The sequence below is a fragment of the Sciurus carolinensis genome, chromosome 7 (genome assembly GCF_902686445.1).
Source record: "Sciurus carolinensis chromosome 7, mSciCar1.2, whole genome shotgun sequence".
Lineage (NCBI taxonomy): Eukaryota > Metazoa > Chordata > Mammalia > Rodentia > Sciuridae > Sciurus > Sciurus carolinensis.
The window spans coordinates 24,574,330-24,597,256 of NC_062219.1; positions in this window are offsets into that span (position 1 = coordinate 24,574,330).

The following is a 22,927-nucleotide window of genomic DNA, read 5'->3' on the forward strand; positions in this document are numbered from 1 at the left end:
AGAGAAGATGGTAAGAAATCATAAGCAGAATCTCCAAGAACTATGGGACATCATGAAAAGACCAAACTTAAGAATTATTGGGATCGAGGAAGGCACAGAGATACAAACCAAAGGAATGAACAACCTATTCAATGAAATAATATCAGAAAATTTCCCAAGCCTGAAGAATGAAATGGAAAATCAAATACAAGAGGCGTACAGAACACCAAATGCACAAAACCACAACAAGTCCACACCAAGGCACATTATAATGAAAATGCCTAACATTCAAAATAAAGATAGGATTTTGAAGGCAGCAATAGAACAGCATCAGATTACATATAGGGGGAGACCAATACAGATAGCAGCCGACTTCTCAACCCAGACTCTAAAAGCTAGAAGGGCCTGGAATAACATATTTCAAGCTCTGAAAGAACATGGTTGCCAACCAAGAATCCTATACCCAGCAAAACTAACCTTCAGATTTGAAGATGAAATAAAATCCTTCCATGATAAACAAAAGTTAAAAGAATTTACAAATAAAAAGCCTGCACTACAGAATGTTCTCAACAAAATATTCCATGAGGAGGAAATGAAAAACAACAATGTAGGTCAGCAAAGGGAGGAAATACCTTAAAGAAAAACCACTCAAAGGAGAAACCAAGTCAAGTTAAAAACCAAAAATAAGCCCAAATGACTGGGAATTCAAATCATATCTCAATAATCCTGAATGTTAATGGCCCAAACTCATCAATCAAAAGACATAGACTGGCAGAATGGATTAAAAAGAAAGACCCAACAATATGCTGCCTGCAAGAGACTCATCGCATAGAAAAAGACATCCACAGACTAAAGGTGAAAGGATGGGAAAAAACCTACCATGCACATGGACTCAGTAAAAAAGCGGGGGTTTCCATCCTTATATCACATAAAGTGGACTTCAAGCCAAAGTTAGTCAGAAGGGATAAAGAAGAACATTTCATACTGCTTAAGGGAACCATAAATCAGGAAGACATAACAATAGTAAATATTTATGCCCCAAACAATGGTGCATCCCTGTATATCAAACAAATCCTTCTCAATTTCAGGAATCAAATAGACCACAGTGACTTTAATGCACTGCTGTCACCACTAGATAGATCTTCCAAACAAAAACCAACCAAAGAAACCGTAGAACTCAATAACACAATCAATAACCTAGACTTAATAGACATATATAGAATATTCCATCCATCAACGAGCAGATTCACTTTCTTCTCAGCAGCACACGGAAACTTCTCGGAAATAGACCATATGTTATGCCACAAAGCAGCCCTTAGGAAATGCAAAAAATTGAGATACTGCCTTTGTTCCATCAGATCATAATGGACAAAGAGTAGAAATCAATGACAAAATAAAAAACAGAAATTTCTCCAACACCTGGAGACTAAATAATATGCTATTGAATGAAACATGGATAACAGAAAACATCAGGGAGGAGATAAAAAAAATTCTTAGAGGTCAGTGAGAATGACGATATAACATATCAAAATCTCTGGGACACTATGAAAGCGGTACTAAGAGGAAAATTCATTGCATGGAGCACATTCCAGAACAAAATGGAAAGTCAACAACTAAGTGACCTAACATAACAGCTCAAAGCCTTAGAAAAAGAAGAACAGAATAACAGCAAAAAAAGTAGAAGACAGGAAATAATTAAAATCAGAGCTGAAATCAATGAAACTGAAACAAAAGAAACAATTCAAAAAATTGACAAAACAAAAGTTGGTTCTTTGAAAAAGTAAACAAAATAGACAAACTCTTAGCCACACTAATGAACAGAAGGAGAGAGAAGACTCAAATTACTAAAATTCATGATGAAAAAGGGAATATCATGACAGACACCACTGAGATACATAATATAATGAGAAGCTACTTTGAAAATCTGTATTCCAACAAAATAGAAACTACTAAAGACATTGACAAATTTCTGGAGACATATGCTCCTCCCAAGCTTAACCAGGAGGACATACACAATTTAAACAGATCAATATCAAGCAATGAAATAGAAGAAGCCATTAAAAACCTATCATCCAAGAAAAGCCCAGGACCAAACGGATTCTCAGCCGAGTTCTACAAGACCTTCAAAGAAGAACTCATTCCAATGCTTCTCAAAGTAGGAACATTCCTGAACATTGTAAAAGTGATTTATGCTAAGCCCATGGCCAACATCATTCTTAATGGAGAAAAACTAAAAGCATTCCCTTTAAAAAGTGGAACAAGGCAGGGATGTCCACTTTCACCACTTGTATTCAACATTGTCCTCGAAAATCTAGCCAGAGCAATTAGACAGACTAAAGAAATTAAAGGGATACGAATAGGAAAAGAGGAACTTAAGCTGTCACTATTTGCTCATGACATGATTCTATATTTAGAGGATCCAAAAAACTCCTCCAGAAAACTCCTAAATCTCATCAATGAATTCAGCAAAATAGCAGGCTATAAAATCAACACGCATAAATCTAAAGCATTGTTATATGGAAGCGATGAAACATCTGAAAGGGAAATGAGGAAAACAACTCCATTTGCAATAGTCTCAAAAAAAATAAAATACTTGGGAATCAATCTAACAAAAGAGGTACAATGAAAACTACAAAACATTGAAGAAAGAAATTGAGGAGGACCTTAGAAGATGGAAATATCTCCCATGTTCTTGTATAGACAGAACTAATATTGTCAAAATGGCCATACTACCAAAAGTGCTATACAGATTCAATGCAATTCCAATGAAAATCCCAATGATGTACCTTACGGAAATAGAGCAAGCAATCATGAAATTCATCTGGAAGAATAAGAAACCCAGAATAGCTAAAGCAATCCTTAGCAGGAAGAATGAAACAGGGGGTATCGCAATACCAGAACTTCAACTATACTACAAAGCAATAGTAACAAAAACGACATGGTGTTGGCACCAAAATAGACAGGTAGATCAATGGTACAGAATAGAGGACATGGACACAAACCCAAATAAATACAATTTTCTCATACTAGACAAAGGGGTCAAAATTATGCAAAGGAGAAAAGATAGCCTCTTCAACAAATGGTGCTAGGAAAATTGGAAATCCATATGCAACAGAATGGAACTAAACACCTATCTCTCACCCTCACAAAAATCAACTCACAATGGATCAAGGACCTGGAAATCAGACCAGAGACCCTGCATCCGAAAGAAGAAAAAGTAGGTCCAAATCTTCAACTTATTGGCTTAGGATCAGACTTCTTAACAGGATTCCCATGGCACAAGAAATAAAAGCAAGACTCAATAACTGGAATAGATTCAAACTAAATAGCTTTCTCTCAGCAAAGGAAACTATCAGCAATGTGAAGAGAGAGCCTTCAGAGTGGGAGAAAATCTTTGCCACTTATACTTCAGATAGAGCACTAATTTCCAGAATATACATGGAACTCAAAAAATCTACATGAAGAATACAAATAACCCAATCAACAATCTCAACATTTGAGATTTGCTTAACTCACTTAGCATGATATTCTCCAATTTCATCCATTTGCCTGCAAATGCCATAATTTTCTTGTTCTTTATAGCTGAGTAATATTCCATTGTATATATATGCCACAGTTTCTTTATCCATTCATCAATTGAAGGACATCTAAGTTGGTTCTACATGAAGAATACAAATAACCCAATCAAGAATATGAACAGACATTTCACAGATGAAGATCTACAAGCAATCAACAAACATATGAAAAAATGTTCACCATCGTTAGTAATAAGAGAAATGCAAATCAAAAGTACCCTAAGATTCTATCTCACCCCAATTAGAATGGCGATTATCAAGAACACAAGCAACAATAGGTGTTGGAGAGGATGTGGGGTAAAAGGTATACTCATACATTGCTGATGGGGCTCCAAATTAGTGCAGCCACTCTGGAAAGCAGTATGGAGATTCCTTAGAAAACTTGGAATGGAACCACCATTTGACCCAGCTATCCCACTCCTTGGCCTATACCCAAAGGACTTAAAATCAGCATACTACAGAGATACTGCCACATCAATGTTCATAGCTGCTCAATTCACAGTAGCCAGATTGTGGAACCAACTTAGATGTCCTTCAATTGATGAATGGATAAAGAAACTGTGGCATATATATACAATGGAATATTACTCAGCTATAAAGAATAAGAAAATTATGGCATTTGCAGGCAAATGGATGAAATTGGAGAATATCATGCTAAGTGAGTTAAGCAAATCTCAAAATTCCAAAGGTTTTATCTCGCTGATAAGTGGATGATGACACCTAATTGGGGGTGGGAGCGGGGCAAGAATGGAGGAAGGAGGGACTGTATAGAGGGAAAAGATGGGTGGGAGGGGTGGAGGGGAAGGAAAAAATAACAGAATGAATCAACCATCATTACTCTATGTAAATGTATGATTACACGAATGGTATGTTGTTACTCCATGTACAAACAGAAACAACATGTATCCCATTTTTTTTATAATAAAAATAAATTTAAAAAAATAAAAAATAAAGAAAATTTGAGTAGAAATCTGTATTTGGGTTAAAACATTTTCTTCATCTATATAGAAATTACAGGAATAATAACATATATAATTCATATTCATAATCCCTAATTACAGATGCCTAGTCCATGGTCATGATACTATACTAAGAAACCAATAATAAATCTATAATTTATTATAGATCTGCAAAAATTTTATTGCAAGCAGGAACAGCTAAATGTGAAACATTAACTTAAACTAAATCATACTGACTTTATCTTTGTATGTTCCTGAGTGTGTGTGTGTGTGTGTGTGTGTGATGTGTGCACGTGTACATGTGTATGTGTATTTGTGTGAGAATTCTTTCTTGAGTGTTTATTTTTTCACAGCATTATTCATCTGCTATTATTGTATAAATTTCAATTTGCTGAAGTAGAATATGTATAGGTACATCTAATCTTTCAAAGTACTGATATCCTAAGATCAATAAGCAATAAGGGCAATTAAAAATGTGAAACATTTTAAGATAGAAGTTGTAGCAATGATAATGCTAGATATTTTTAGTGTTATTACATGCCATGTGCTGTTTCACATCTTTTTTATGAAATAACTTACTTTATATAGTCAGGCATTTTGGATCAGATATTTATCAGCTTTAAGAATACCCTTTCTATTTTGAGTAACAGTAAAAGAGAGACATATTTTATGATGTTGAGAAAAGGATAAAAGGATCCTATTTGATAATGAGTCTGTTGATTAAACTCTCTAAAGAGCAAAGAGACTAAGAATTAGGATTTATTATGGAAGACTACTGAAGTACTTTATCTTCTTCAGCTTATTAGAGAAAATGTGCCCCCATCCACTCATCAGGATATATATATACTGATAAGATAGCAGAGGTTCTTAAACTGCAAAAAATTCATATACTTCATGAGAAGAGTCTGTGCTGACCTTCTACTGCTTGCTTAGTCAGTGGGGAGGATTTGGCTGTTAACAAGGCATCAGCTCCCATAATACTATTTCTAAGGGACAATGATGATGACTCAAAAAGTTCAAAGAATTTTCCAGTTTTCTTTTTCTTTTTTTAACAGAAGATGGTTCATTAAAATAACTTTCATCAGTGATAAAACATCAATCTCAATATAAAAATCATTTTATGAGAGCAAAAATCTCAGAGTTGAGTGTCCCAAAGGAAGAGAAGGGATCCAAAAACAAGGGAAGAAATTGGCTGTGCTGAAGTGAACTTCAGAATTCCTATGAACAGCACAATGCATTTATGATAAGTAATCTGAATGGAAGTGATGCTCTTCATGGTTCAAAAGTATCTTTAGAATTTTAGGTGATGTTTTGATATATTTATATAATATTTGTTTTTACTATTCAAGAGAGGTATAACCATCACAAATCATAGCTAATGCCTCCCAATGCCCTTGCAAGGTGACTGAAAGATACACATACATGCTAACAAAGTATTAACAGTTTATTTGTTAGGTTTGGGCTCACGTACCAAAGCTGATGTCCCTAGAAAATCAGGTTAAACATAAGGAAGCACCATCTATTCATCTCAAGTTAGTTATTACAAAATTAGTTCATTGGACTTCTATTTGACCTTCAATTCTCTCACTTTTATCCCCACTTATGTATGTTTACTCACATACATAATTCCACCTCATATCTATTTTCTCCCTAGTTTGAACTAGATAAAAAATCTAAGACATCAGGCAAGAGGAATTATATTTCAGGAGTGAGGAACAAAGAGAACATTACAGGCTCAGCTGCTACCATTGTCCTGGCTAGAGCAATATCCTCAGCCTGGTTGCCACAGGGATGGAGAGGTAAGAGCACTGAAGTAATAGAGGATTCTCTTCTAGCTGTGGACTGCATCTATTACCAGAGACTGTGTAAGGAGAAATCATTAAGAAACTCACTCACACTAGATAACCTCTTAACTAATATTGGCTTTGCATTCTAACAAATATGGCTCAAGAAGAGCCTTAGCATCTTGCAAGTAACTTCCAAAAGTGACCACCAGTTTTAGATTAGGCAAATTGCTTCATTTCTCTATGCCTCAGTTTCTCTATTCTCATGGGACAAATGTCATGCCTACCTTGTAGAAAATTACAAGACCTGAATAAGCATTTTGAAAGCATGGAAAGTTGCATTTGTCAAAATGAAGGATACTTGACCTTCCATATCTGTGGGTTCTGTACTGAAATAAAAATACCACATGATCTTTGTATTATGTAACTGTGAAACAACAACAAAAAAATCAACTTGCCTATTATTGTGCCATTCCAGAGTTCAAAATTTGGATTCAGCATGGTGCATGCCTATAATCCCAGTGACTCAGGACAGTAAAGCAAGAAGATTGCGAGTTAAAATCCAACTTCAGCTGCTTGATGAGGCCTGAAAAATAATAAAAGGGCTAGGGATGCAGCTCAGTGGTTAAGCACTATTGGGTTCAATTCAAAATATGAAAAAAAGAAGTTGAATTCACTTTAATGAGGCTTACTTTTTAAAAGAAAGTTAAGGTAGTGTACTAGTCAGGGATCTCTAGAGGAACAGAATCAACAGGAAATATGATTATAAAAAGGGGATTTATTAGATTGGCTTACACCATCAGAAGCTGGATAGTCCACAATGGCCGTCTGCAGGCTGAAGAACTGGAAGAACCAGCAGCTGCACAATCCAAGAAGCAGAAACCCCAGAATGAGAGGGATCAACAGTGCTACCCTAGTCTTAGACCAAAGTTCTGGAAACTGCCTGGAGAATTACTAGCAGAGTCCACTGTGGAAGAGTGAAGAAGCAAGAGTTGGATATCCTCAGATGATCAAAGCAGCAATCAAGAACCCCTTCAAGAAGAGTTCAGCTTGCATCTGCATCTGCTTCCTTGTTCTTCCAACTTCCTTCTATCTAAGCCACAATTCTATTGGGAGGTGCTGCCCGTGCTTAGGGAGGTTCTCCACTTCAGTTCACTATCCCACATTCCAGTCATTTCTAGACATCCCCTCATTGACACACCCAGAAACCTCTTAATCCAATCAAGCTGACAATTCAAATTAACCATTACAGGTCATTATGTAATATTATTTATTTGGATAACTATGTAAATGATCTTTTAAGAAAAGGGGTTTGAAAGTTTTCACATGCCATTTGACAATCTTCTATTTAAAAGCATATTGAATCTGAATCATGATTTGTAATTGTTATATAAATACATCACAAGTGCATTGAAAAAATTGTCAATATTTTACCTCCTATTTTCTTACTATATATTATTATGAAAATTTGAACCAATGGTTTAAAACTACAGAATGTGTTTTACTTTGTATGGAGAGAAAATTCTGAGTGATTTTACTCACATAGAGCAAATATCTCGGAGAAAGTTATAACATAATTTTTCTGAACTAAAGAAAACAGTTCTAGATTTAGTTGAAGAACACACTACTTTTAAATGATTAATTTTATTTTAAATATTTCATTCTTAAGAGGAGAGTACAATGTTAACATTGTTTAACATTTTATCATAAACAATACTAATAATTTTGCTTTAGAGAATCTTCGGTCAAAATGCAAAGATAAAATGTCCATTGAATCTTCATATTTAGACTGAGTCTAAATATCTTCAACTAAAATGATTATTTTTGAAAGAAACAAAAGCATCCTATTTTTCATGTTCACCCAAGTAACAGATGTATAATTTTCAGAAATGAAGAAATAATTGACCATAACCTGGAATGACAGAGAGGAAGCAGCTCAGTTAAATCTGTGTATATTGAACCACTTGATAAATGGAACACAAGACTAAAACTGGAAGCATCAGGCAAAGTTGTCAGAAAAGGAAAAAATAAGCAGCTACTTAATTTACAGGTCAATCTAAATTCACGTGCTTTGTACAGTGCACGTATGTGACATTCGTGCATGTGTGTGTGCATGTGAGCATTTAATATCTTTTAATTTTATATCATGTCCTCAACTGTGTTGTATGCTTATTGTAAAACAGGTGTTATTTTTGAAAAGTCAGTAATGCCCTCTAGTTTCTAAATCCCATTAGATGTTTATTGGCTTTTATCTACTTGATTAGAACCCTAATACTCTTTCCCATTGTAGCTTTCATGACTTAGTTTCTATTTCTTTTCCCTCTACTCCTCAAACCAGTCATTTTGCAGTCGACTTTGTAGACTCTCCCTCTGTCTGTCCTTTAATTAATTAGTCTCCATAATATTTCTCCACTCAGTCTTCTTGACTTCTTCATCTAAATATATTTCCAGATACAGCTGATCTATTGTCCTGGCTTCTACCACCTGTAGTTAGATAAATTTAAAAACTATGTTTTTAATCCTGACCCCTATAGTAAGTCTCAGATACTATGAGTTCAGTAATCTAAAAAAAAAAGTCAGTTTCTAATCCTACTAACACCAAAATTCTAAAGTATATAAAAATGAACCCGTCATCTTTATACCATTACATCACAGCCCATTTCTTTTGCCAACAGCAGCTATTTACTTAGGCCAACAGCATGGAAAACACTTAGTGAAGACTTTAATCTTCATCCTCAATTGCTCCTGAAATAGGATTGTATCTGCTTCTCTGAAGCCCGCCTTCTTTCCATACTCATTACTACTGCCTAAAATAATGTCAATCTCATGTGTGATTCACAGCAATAGTTGAATCACTGTGATCCTAGTGAATCAGGCTGACTCACTTATACAATAATACTCATTTTCCTAAATGTGTACTTGATCATGTAATTTTCCAGTTAAATTGTCTCGGTGATTGCCATGCCTTCTCCTTAGGATGTTATATAAAGTCCTCCTCGGTCCAGAGCTTTGGTTTCATTTCCCAGGTCACTGCTCACCCCTCAACCCCTCGCCACTCATGTGTATGTCAGTATCTAATTATGAAATATTTGCTTTAAGAAACATGCTTCTCTCTTTGCCTCTGCACTTGTTGCTCTCTCATAGCTTACCTCAGGCAGTTCAGCCTCTAGTGGTACTTCTCTTTTTCTCTGAAAAAAAATTCATTTTTCAGATTGAGTTAGTTCCCTCCAATGTTGACACATGACTTCTAACCCTGATTGAATGCCATTTCTTTGCCAATTTCTCCTACTGTGATTCTTTAAATCAAGTTTGTTGTCCAAGAGAAAATTGGGTGTTTAATAATTGCAAATGAAATGAAGAAATTTACTGATTTGACTGAATTCGTGAATAAATACCTGTGATAAGTAGAATTAGGGCTCACCAATATCACTACATCCTGGTTTCTAAAATCTGTGAATATGCAACCTCATGTGGTAAAATATACTTCACAGGTGCAACTAAAGAGTTTTGAAAAGGAAGATTATCTTGCATTTTCACCTAAACCTACTGTAATCATAAGGTTCATTAAAAAAGGGAGTCAGGATGATGAGGTTAAGAAGGAGATTTGAAGACGTCACCCAGCCAGATCTGAAGATGAATGGAGAAACCTCAAGTCAAGGATCCTAGGTTCCCTCCAGGAATTGGAAAAAGCAGAATAAGTAAACAAATAAATACATAAATAAGGAATTTTCTCCCAGACATTCTCAGTTCTTCAAAATTCTTGACTTTAGCTCAGTAAGCCTATTCCTAACTACTGACTATCAGAAGTATACGATACTAACTACGTGTTACCTGAAGCAAAAAAAAAAAAAAAAAAAAAAAAAAAAAAAAAAAATTGTGGCACTTTGTTACCACAAAAATGGAAAATGAGCACAATAGTTTGTATTCATTACAGTAACTAGAAAATTTAAAAATACAAGAAAAGGTTTATTGTCTGGTTAAAAAAGTTTGAGATGAGTTAGCCAGCATACATTACATTTTTCTGTGGTCTTTATGGACAAAGGGGATGAAGTCTCTTCTGGGAGAAGAGACTATAATTTAAAAGAGACTAGTAATTTAAAAATACTATTTTAGACTACAAAACTGCTTAAAACTGTTCAAAGTAAGCTATTTAATTTTAATAAGAAAGATGGGTCTCAGAGAAGAAACTGACTTGCCTAAGGATGCGCAAGAATGAATGATTAACAGTGGCAACAGGACTTCTGATCCCTATTTTCGCTCTTCAGCATCTGCTGCAAAATTTTTATCCTCTCCAATTGAGGAGTTGCTAATAATTGGTTCAAGTTAAGAAAAAAATGTAAATTATGTAAGGTATTCTAGAAACCTCTGAAGCCCTAAAATAAAGGACTGATACTGAAATTTAAGTGATAATGGTGTTTCCATTTAACCGTAGGTTATAGCAACACTGAAAATTTAGATAGATGATTTTAAAAGGTAGAACTCATATTTTTATTCTGATTAGGGTGACCAGATATACAGGTCACCCAACTAAATTTGAATTTCAGATATAACAATTTGTTTTCTATAAGAATGTCCCAAATTTCACATGGGACATACTTACATTAACGTTTATTTGTTCTTTACATAAGATTCATATTTAGCTGACTGTCCTATATTTATATTCTGTAATTGATAACACAACAATAGTTTAACATGTCACTGAAATACAAGACTGAAGTAGTTCATTCCAAGGTTTTCAATACTCAGAATTTCATTTTGAGATCTATTTTATTTTAAATGTAGGCAATTCAGGTCAGTATCCAAATTGATTTCATTTTTATATTGTCTAAAGTAGAACTATAAGTTTAATTTGTTTAGGTATTTGAGAAATGCTCATGAATAGGACTATATTTATAGCCTCTTCTATTCAGTGAACTTTTAGGATGAGCATGTGACTCTAATAGAACTATATTTACAAACGCTTCTATCCAGTGAACTTTTAGAATTAGCATGTGACCCTAATTTTTTAAGACTGCTGTGGAAATGACATTCCCTTGGCTTAATGACAAAGTACCATTGATACCTTGATTTGAAAATAGTTTAGATGTGGTAAAGGAAATTTCCAGTGTAACACAAATAATTTCTAATGAAAACAGTAATGGATTATAACTACAGTTAAAGTATGAGTTAGCTTCTAACACATGCACTCTGGCAGATGCAAAATTCCCCCACCTTGAGTAGGTGCTTATTTAGGAAAGTCTTTTCTCCTTCATCTCATATAAAAAACAGAAAGTGAGAGGATCTTTATGGTATTTGTTTTTCAACTAATGGCATGTTTGCTAAGATCTCTCCCTTTATGGATGATTAATTTAGAATCCAGTGTGACAATTCTGTCTGCAGGAGATGTCTTATTCTGTAGCATTCGTAGGCATTTGTTTCTTCTCTACCAGAACAGAGTCAGTTAATGATGTCCATAATGCTTCATCAATATGACTTCAATTCAAAGATGTTTGCATGTGTAATATTCACACTGGAAAAAAAGTGATAATTAAGAGTCTGAAGTACAAAAGGGTAATGCACTGTCCTCTTGCTCAGTAGGGAAGTTCATTAGCAGTGGAATCATGTCATTTGCCCATCTGTTCATAATTGCATTCACCCCGGGAACTAAGTGAAGGAAGTGACATCACATGGTCCTTATATCCACAAGTTCGTAAATCACATGTATGTTCTTATCTTCATGGATGACTGGAGGGAGAAAAAAGCAAAACAACAACAACAGACTTCATGAGCAACAATAACAACTAATTGAGTCTTTTTCAAGCTTAGCACAGGCAGATGACCTCATTAATTCTGTAATCCTGACAAGATATTCTATTTCTAGGAAGCCTCACAGAAAAATAAGATGCTGCTGCTTATGTGTGTTATCAAGGCCATATTGTGGGGGTAATTATCTTTCAACTGGTTGGAGACACACCTCTTGTTTGTATGTCCTAAACATCGGGTGCTTAGCAGCTGCTGTAATATCAATAGAAGAATGAAATAGGCCCTCATTAGATTAGCACTGAGCTTATTGCTGGTGCCGGTCTCATTATTATTGGTGACTAAACTGGCAGATTGTCAGGATGCCTCATGGCGAGATGAGCTTTTGCAGCTCTTTGTTTGTAGTTATTATAAACAATGAAGTGAAAGAAATCCCTTGGGCATAGTCATGTCTCAGAGGTTTTTTCTGTGTGTAGCAATCAGCTTGCAGAGGCAGCATTGGTAAACAACTTCTTATTTTAAGGAATGATATTAATTAAAACATCGAGTGTGGTTTGGAAGAGAACTTGTTAATTATTTAATGTCACCTGCTCTGATCAGGCCCACCAGTTGAAATATATTGAAATATATATATGTATATCTATCTCCTCAAATATGCTTTTCCTCTCATGTACACCAATGAAAATAAGGACTTCCAAGTGGTGAAAGCCTGTTTTTCATTTTAAATAATCTGCAAATGTGAGACATTACATCATAGTCTTAAATGCAAAACAGATTTTCTTACTTTCTTTGGAAAACAGTATTGAATCCAAAGACTGCATTCTGCTGATTTGCAAACTAGTTAGAATTAGTTAGGTCACCAGACTAGAATTGTCAATATATCTATAATACGATTCAAGGGAATTTGGCAGAGAGTGTCAGTTTGTATTTGACATGAAGTGTGCATTCAGGGTTGAAATACTTACTTGAGTTAATGAAAATATTTGTCCAGAATGAACACAAGTTTCAAGCAATAACCATAATATTTTAAATTTTAAGTAATTATTATATGAACAATGCTTCACATTACCTTGTCAGCATTTATATACATACAAGGCAGATGTCAAATTTCTTTAACCAATTCTAGGAAATAAAAGCACATTTTGCTTATTTAAGTATTTCTAGGACTTCTTAGTGTTAAGTGCAGGAATATTGATTCCACATTCTCGTATCTGTATAGCAAAAGAAATTTTGGGGGCCTAAATCATCCAGTTGGTTTCTACTTATTATTCTCCTCCATCTCAAACTCAAGAAAACTGAATATTTTCCAGCAAAATATCTATAAATAGCTCCAGAGCCAAATCTGATCCTCTGATGTTAGTTTGTTAGGATTTCATGTGAATTACTACCATTCTGTGAGATTTACCTTTTCCAGAAGAACATCTATCTCTATAACAAAGGGAAGCAAGTCATCCAAAAAATGAGGCTGAGATTTCAACCATTTCCCCAGAGATCATAACGGATGCACCATAGATTTTAATTTGCACAATTTGGCTTTGCCCTTAAATAGAGGCGAGAGCTGGCAATTCAGATCATGTTTCCACAGAGCTTAGCTGATGCTGGAACTTTCCTTCATTGTTTCATCTTCTCTCTGTCCTCAGCAAGCACAAGGATTAAACTCATTACTATTTCACCATAGAATTACCTTGACAAACTCTTAGAAAATCCTTACAGGAAGATAATTCTTTGATGACTTATCTCTTTATAATTGAATCCTATGTCTTTCAGAAATCATTTTATCACAGGAGGGATTTTCCTGAAAGACAGAGCAAGTTCCTTTTTTTTTTGTGGGGTCATAAGACATTCATTTCATCTAGGATATCAACTTTGAAAGGCATGGCTATTTACACATTTTTCAGCAAATACATTTTAAATTATCAAAACATCTTCAGCAGTTCTTTCCTCCAGCACATTTTAAACTTCCCTCTCATATGAATAAACATTTGAAGGCATACTTTTAAGGCTTTGCTTTAGAATCAACCTTTCTGTGATTATAGAGTTGCTTAAATACACTTTTCATAGTCAATATTGCTTAAATGGGTTGAAAATAGCATGAAATTCAAAAACATGGCAGACAATAGATTTAAATAACAGAGACCAAGAATAATTTGAAAAATGTACAAAAATGTGACTTTAGAAAGTTGTATATACTTGAACTACATTAATACGCAAGAAATTTTGTTATTTTATACAGAAAATTATCAGTGTCCTCTGAATATGGTAAGTTTGAACTGTGTTTTGTTTGACATTTAGATAGAGATATTGGCAGAGGATAGGTAAATAAATAAACATAAATACACACTTGTAAATGTTTATGATTTTCATGAGCACTAAGTAGTAAAACCTACCTTTAGGAATATTTGAACACAAATGACTTTTTCTAAATATCTCTAATAATGGAAAGATATAGCTATCCTAACACTAGTATGATTCTGCCAAATTTGGAAAATCTGCATTTCTTCAAAGCTATTTAGAAGTCAAAAGATAAATATTCCTGCAAAGTATTGAAAAATTTTCTCCTAAAGATTGTTGTAATACTTATTAGGAATAATTTCCTTCATTTAGGGCATTGGCCATAAAAGTATAAAAAGTGATTCAATTTACTCTTCACTTAAATTCAGTAAAATTCATATGCACTTCTTATTTTGACTTAAACTTTTAATTAGTAAACATTTAAATCTGTCACTTTGGAGTGTGTGTGTGTGTGTGTGTGTGTGTGTTTGTGTGTTTTAGAAGGAGAGTATCCTGAACACTTTGAAACTGTATATTTTGTCACATGTGTAGTCATAATTAGTGTGTTTACCTCTCTTCCATGCTTCCTCAAACTTAGAAATAAAAAATATTTATATTATTATTATTATTATTATTAAACCTTTTAACAAAATCCTTTCCAGTTCCTAAACTAAGGGAAACTAAGTCTAGAAATATGATCTTGCTCCAATCTTTGAATAGTGTTTCCTAGTAAAGGAGTCAGCAAGCTTTTCCTAGATATGACCACAGGTAAATCTTTTCAGTTTTGTGGGTCACCAGGTTTTTCCCAACTACTCAATACAAAAAAAAAAAAAAAAAAAAAAAAAAAAAAAAAAAAAAAAAAAAAAAAAAAAAAACAAAAACAAAACAAAACAAAAAAAAAAAAAACGAGTAGTGAAAGCAGTTACAAGGCTAAAACAAATGGTGTTTGCGTAATCAAATAAAACTTTCCTCGTAGATTCTAAAATGGAAATTGAATTATAATTTTCATGGATCATGAAAAAATGCTCCTTGCTTGATTTTCAAAAACTATTTAAATTATTTTTTAAAAAATTTAGTTCATGAATCATACAAAAACAGGTGGTAGTAGGATTTAAAATGTGGATCAGAGTTTGTTAACACCTACTTTAGAGTGCCTACTGTGCCCATATTTTCAGGGTAGGGGTGTTCCTCAGCCCCAGAGGCCCAACAAGTCTATAACTTACAAGTCCCTGGTGGCATCCAGGAATTTGCAAAATGAGTATTTGGCTTATGTCTTCCTGTCAAGCACTTGCCAACCTGTAATGTTTGGTAGAATGCAAGGAGCAAGTAACTCTCAGTCTATGAGCCATGTTTCTGCTTTACTCAGACAGGTTGACCTTCTGGGAACTAGTTCACTAGCTCGGAAAACAACTAATGCTTAGTAGCCACAGCAGTCTTGCCTGTTGTGAAACAGAGCCTCTGCATTTTGTATGAGTGAGGTTTGGTTTGGCTTATGTCTAGGCTCTCTTGACCTCATCTGAATTACATGAGTCACTTGTGATTTCTGGACTACCCAGCAGGTTGATGATGACACAGATGTTAATTTCTCACTGGGATCATCTGTATTAGTTCTAATTTAAACCTCTGTCCACATAACCTCTTCAACTTGTTGATGTGCAAGCATAAGTTATTTGAATTGTTGGGAAGAGTGCACATAATGATTGTGGGAAATCTTCACCCATCTTTTGGTCTCCTAAGTGTCTTATAAGAGAATGGACTCTGGATTCAGGGACTCATGGATCAAATATTATTGTTTGCTACTTATTTGTTATGTGATCATAGAAGTAATTTTTACTTCTATGAGTTAATGAGTATAATTCTCATTTCCTCAAGATTAAAGTGGAAATGAGTTATAATATGTCTACCTTATTGGAAAGTTACATTAGATGTGGTAAGATATTTACCAAGCAATATGTGTTTCTGTTTGTTTTCTGCCCTTGCATTAAAATTCACAAAAAAATTTAGGTGCTTAAAACAATGCATGTTTATCATCTGATGACAAATAGTTTCTGTAGGTTGAAAGATTTGCACAGTTTAACTGATATTTCTGTTTTAGGATGTGACTCAGGTGTTGATTAGAGCTGCGACTTCTTCAGATGCTTAACTAGGGAAAGGTCCACTACCAAGCCTGTTGGGTTTGGCAGAATTCAATACTGGTGACTGCAGGACTAAAGTTTTCTGTTTCTTCAGTGGAGTCTGCTCTCAGCTCCTACAGTTAGTTCCTTTCCAGGGTGGCTCCTCCAATATGGCCCCTTGCTTCATGACAGTGTAGCTCTACAACATGAGCAATGACTTCAGGGAGGGTTAATACACTCTTCAAGCAGTTTTATCTGATCATTTGCTCTAACCTTCTGTGTTCTTACACTTCTGCTAAAATGCAGACTGGTGCCAGTTTCCACTAATTTTAATTCACTAATTCTAGGGTAGGGACTAACAATGCTCATTTTAGACAAGCCCTTTATGTTTCCTAATGCAAGTTATCCAAATAAGATATTTGAAAGGATAATGAATCTGATGGTTAAAATAAAACTGTTTGACTTGTCATTTTTGTGGTCAAAAAGAATGTGCCACATAAATTAGTATCTATTTAACTATCTATCTATCAAGTAATGAATTCAATAAGGCCAGAAGATAAACAAATATGTACCTAATGGTAATAATACTTCTTATTCATAAAACTGTCTGTGCCAATACATGAAAAACTCATTATACATCCTACATAAAATTATTAAGTGAACTGCTTCCCCATAACACAAATGAGAAGAGAAAGAATACTGAAAAGGGGAACTGGAATGTATTAAGTGAACATAATTAAAAATGTATTTCCTGTGCTGTATAAAACATTAATAAATTGCCTACAGTATTACTATAAAAGAGCTAATACTTAATCAAAGGAAATTAGAGTGTATTTAAAACCACTAATAAGAAACCAAGCAAAGAATTGAGTAGTAAGAAAACTATTAGCACTAAATTAAAGATGCATAAACACATTAACTAAATATAGGACTGTACTCTGCATTTGATTATTTAGAGACATATTGAAAATTATTATCACATGCCTTGTGATCTGAATTATATAAATGGCCAAATGATCCTGTTAGAGTGAATTTTATAGGTAGGCATGCAGCCTGGTATATTTTAAAAAGGTCAAACTTCAGAATAGTACAAATATTGTTTATAATAGAACTGCATCTCTTCCTACCTATGTGATGAGATCATATCTTTTTCAGGATATTCATATGTAAAATGATAGTAATAGTTATTGTGGTTTGTGAAAGAAACAAATGAGATAACAACATATTGAGGTATATGGCTCATGAAAACCATACAATAAATATTGGTCTCCATTCCCATTTTTCTTTTTCTTGAGTATTCTTTATGGGAAAAAGCATCCTTCAGGACTTTTAGTTATGACTTTATGACCTAAAATGGAATTTTTTTAGTCTTAATTCTATATATTTTTTTCATTATTTAGTTATTTTATAAAATGAAGACTTCCCTCATGGATATTTCTATTTGTGTGAGCAGTTTAATCCATAAAGTTATGATATGCCAATATAATTTCAAATGAGAAACTTCTGAGTGTCTAGATTGATAAAGATGTTTTTATGCAAAATAAGAGTCAGTGTGAATATCTCAATATAGTTGTATTATTTCTACCTCAATCAGTGAATAATTGAGCTTAGGGCACACCAAAGATGGCTTTCATCCTGGTTAGGACTATGCATCTAATGGACAGATCTGGCCCTTGACTCTGTGGTGTTTATACTTAATGGTTGTCCCAATTAAATTTTTCTTAGAAATTCAGTCTCGACCTGACCCCTAAGAGTCATTTATCATTTTAACCAGAGAAAATGCAAATGAGGATGACCTTTCAATGGTATATTAATTTACTGCTAGACCAACTGCAATCTTGAGAACCTACTATTTGTGCAGATGCCTCATCCCCCATATGCTGTAAAATGTTTCTGCCTCAAGTCTTGGACCTACTGTCATGGCATCCATAAGCCCTGTGATACTTCTTTGGATTTCTTGCCTTTTTTCTGCATCCTGAACCTCAGAACTAGTGTATCTGACTTTATCCCACCATCCAAGTTATCTTATCATTCTCCCCTTCAACTCCCAAGGATTGCCAATCCCCCTTTTCTTTGGAAGAAAATTTGGAACTTGGTTTGAAACCTTTGCTTATAGTACTTGATGCTACCAAGACTTATTCCCAGAAAAATCATTCCATTTTGTAATTTTCTTTCAACTCTCTGTCCATATGAGCATGTAAAAGTTTGACTAATTTTTAGAGGTCTACAGGGCTTTCTTTTGAATGTTTTAAACGAGCTTTATCAATTTTTTTTCTGATATGACCAAAGCTATGCCATATCTAAAGTAGAGGGCTAAAACTCTATTGTATAAGTTTCCTCAGTAAGAGAAAAGTGTCTGTAAACAAAATAGGACCAAAAATGCCAAAGTAGAATAAACTGTAAAATAAAGGAAGATAAAGTCTCAAGGTGTATATTTACACTTTTGTTATTCTTTCAATAATTACACTACAACTCACATTCCAAAGTAGGAGACTTATCTGAAATGTAACATATTGCTAAGAGAAATATATATGCAAAACAAATCTATTATGATCCCAATAAAATCTGCAGCTTTAAATCACTGAAAATTTTATACACAAACATGTAAATTATGTTGTTCTTTCTAATACTGCCTCATGCTCATCTACCCTCATTGGTGACAATGAAATTTCTCCCTTTTTTGTTTTATTCATCCTAAACATGCCATTATTTGTGAGAATAAATGACGACACCTCATAATATATTTATTTCGTACAGTTTTCTTGCACTTTAAAAGTTAGTTTAAACCATAACCTGACATCTTTTGCATGCAATATTTATAACTGGAAGACTTGGACCTGTGACAAATTAATTTTGGAAGTCAAGAATAACCATGGTCTAAATGATACCTTTCTGATCCCAGTTGTACCATGACTGGACAAAACTTTTCATATTTTAAGGCATATTTGATAATTCCTTTTTTGGGAGGGTACTGGGGATTGAACTCAAGGGCACTCTATCAGTAAGCCACATCCCTAGCCCTATTTTGCACTTTACTTAGAGACAGTCTCATTTGGTTGCTCAGTACCTGGTTTTTGCTGAGACTGGCTTTGAACTCACAATCCTCCTGCCTCAGCCTCCGAGCTGCAGGGATTATAGGCATGCCACACCTAGCCCAAACTTGATAATTCCTTTTTACTGGCTCATTAAAAATGGATATTAAGGGATGTTTCTTGATGTTAGACAGACCTGAGTTTGAATCACTTATTCACAACAAAACATATTTTCTGCCCATATTTGACATTAAATTCAAATTTATAAGTTCAACCATCTCTTCTGTGTAAGATACACACAATAGAGTGCTTCCTGCATTCCAGAATCCTCCTTCATTCCCATTCCTGGTCAATAATCCCTATTCTGACCTCATCATAGATGGATTTTGCCAGTTTGGGAACTATATGTAAATGGAAGGATATGGTAGGTGATTCTTTGATGTCTGAATTCTGTCACTCAGTATCATGTCTTTGACATCAGCCATAGTATTCCATGCAGAAATAATTGAAACTCATTTCTATATATTATTTCATCACATGAATATGCAACAACATATTTTAGATTCAAAATTTGAAAGATAGTAATTACAGAACCTAATATAACAAACTTCTGTGGACATTCTTACATATGCTGGTAGGTGTCACAGCATATTTCTGTTTGAAAATGTTTGTCCATATCCTGTATGCTCTTTCCAGAGTTTGAAAATGGTTGTGTTTCTAAAGAATCTTTAGCAGTTAAGTGTTTATTTTTCTGGGGAGAAAGTCCGAAGTGGACCTCACACCAATAAACTGTCTTACATTTTCTCTTAATTAATACTGATTGACTTATCAGATTCATTAATATAAAAAATATATATATATAAAAAGCAACTATGGCATGACCAAATTGTGGTAAATACCAGCTATTCAAGACTTGTTTAACTTCAGATATCAGTAAATGCAATTCCCTGTGCATTTACTCAAAATGATAGCAGTTTCTCAACAGACTCAGAAGAAAATAAATAAAAATCTGACCTACACCTGATGAATTTTTTTTTTTTTTTTTTTTTTTTTTTTGGTATGCTAGGGATTGAACCCAGGTGCACTTAACCATTAATCCACATCCCCAGCCTTTTTTTTTTTTTTGTATTTTATTTAGAGACAGGGTGTTACTGAGTTGCTTAGTGCCTCTCTGTTGCTGAGGCTGGCTTTGAACTCATGATCCTCCTGCCTCAGGCTCCCTAGATGCTGGGGTTATAGGCATGCAACACTGCGCCCAGCACCTAATGAAATCTTTCAGCAAATAAAAGTAGATGGAGATTTCCTCAATCTGTGAACAGGCGTGCACAAAAACCCTACAACCAACAACAGGGTGAAGGACTGAAGCTTTCCTTCTAGGTCAGGGGAGACAGGTTTTGTTCTCCTCATTTCTTTTTAGCATTCCCTGAGGTTCTTGCCACTTCAATAAAGAAGCGGTAACAAGAGAACTGCCTGTCAAAAGAGGAAATATGACTGCCTTTATTATCAGATAATATAATCCACAAGAAATGTACTAGAGTTGATAAATTGGTTTATCACAAACTCAGGATATTTGATTTACATCAATATCCATTGTATCTATTTATACTAACATAGAACAATCAGAAAATAAAATAAAATTTTAAAGTATTATTTAAAATAACACCATAGTATGAAATATTTAGGGATGATTTTTCACAAAATTTGTGAGATTTACATATTAAACTTTGTTGAAGAAATTGAAGAAGATTTAAGAAAATTAAGAAATATAAAATGTTCACTGCTTAGAATACTTATTATTGTTAGCTATCAACTAATAAATTCAATGCAATCCCTATTGAAATCTCACAAGATTTTTTTTAATTTGAAAGTCACACAACAGATCATATGGAATAGTGAAAACATTGACAAAAGAATATTTTCACTATTCCACATAAGAATGCAGTTGGAGGATTAAAACTGACTAAAGACATAGCATATAGATACTCTAAATAAAACAGCTTTTGTCTGAAAGATAGATTGGTCCAAGAAGAGAAGAAGAGTTGAGAAATTGAACAATTCATGTGTGGACAACCATTTTTTGAACAAGGTGCAAAATTAGTTTCATGGAGTGAGCATAGTGAAGAGCTAATGGTGCTGGGACAGTAGGATACCCATGTACAAGACAAGTTAAAGGGCTGGGGTTGTGGTTTAGTGGTAGAGCGCTTGCCTAGCACATGTGAGGCACTGGGTTCAAGTCTCAGCACCACATAAAAAAATAAAGAAAGGCAGTGTTTCCATCTACAACTAAAAAATATTTTTTTAAAAAACAAGCTAAAAACTTGAGTCCATCATTTGTACAATATGCAAACATTAAATCAAAATGGATTACATGCTTCAATATAAACCAAGAATTATTAAAAGTTCCAAAAATTAGGAGCAAACATCTATAACCTAGGTTAAAGCATGTATTTCTTGAATGGGGTATCAAAGCACGATCATTAAAGTGCAAACACATAAAATGGACTTCATTCAAACTAAAATCTAAAATATGACTATACCAAGTGCTACTAAGTATGCAGGGAACTGAAACTTTTAATCACTGCCTGGGGGAACATAAGATGATACAACTACTTTTAACAAGCAATATAGATATTTCTTAAAAAATCAAATAGACTTCTGCTATAATATCCACCCATTCCTTTTCCAGAGTTTAGAAATGATTGCATATGCCATATACAAAGGCTTAAACATGAATATTCTTATACATTTTATTTTTTAAAGTTCCAAACTAAATCAATCAAAAATATTTGTCAATAGATAAATAGATATATTTAAAACAAAACTGAACCAAAATTTAGTTCATCTTCATATTGAAATATTTCAGCAATAATACTTAAGTATTAGTATAGATTATGTTATAGATAAATATGAAAAATAGTTACTCAGAATTAAAGAAGTTAGACCCAATGAAGAGTATGTATTGAATAATTCTATTTATTTTTCTCTTTATTTAAAATCTTATGAAATTAAAAATAATCTACATTGACAGAAAACAGATCAAAGGTGGCAAGAGGGGTCAGGAAAGAGGTGTAAAGAGGAATTATAAAATGGCAGGGGAAACTTTTGGAGTCATGGATTTACTCATTATCTTGATTATGGTGATGGTTTCATGGCTATAAACAAATGTCAAAATTTATTACATTGCATGGTTTAAGTTTATGTAGTTTATCATATGTCATTGGCACTTCAATAAGGGTGTTAAAAATGACAGGAAGAAATGTCTTCTCTCTATGCTGTGAGTAATCTTATATACAATTCAAAGAAATCTATCTTGTATAGGAATCCTTATAGTAGGGAGGATTAAGAATTTGAGAATTTGATAACCAATTTATTTATTTTCAGTGATGTAGTTTTATTATTCTATTATTTCATTCCAGTATTAATTCTTTTGATGAAAAATTATTAAATTCATATAAGTCTTAAAATTATTGCCTT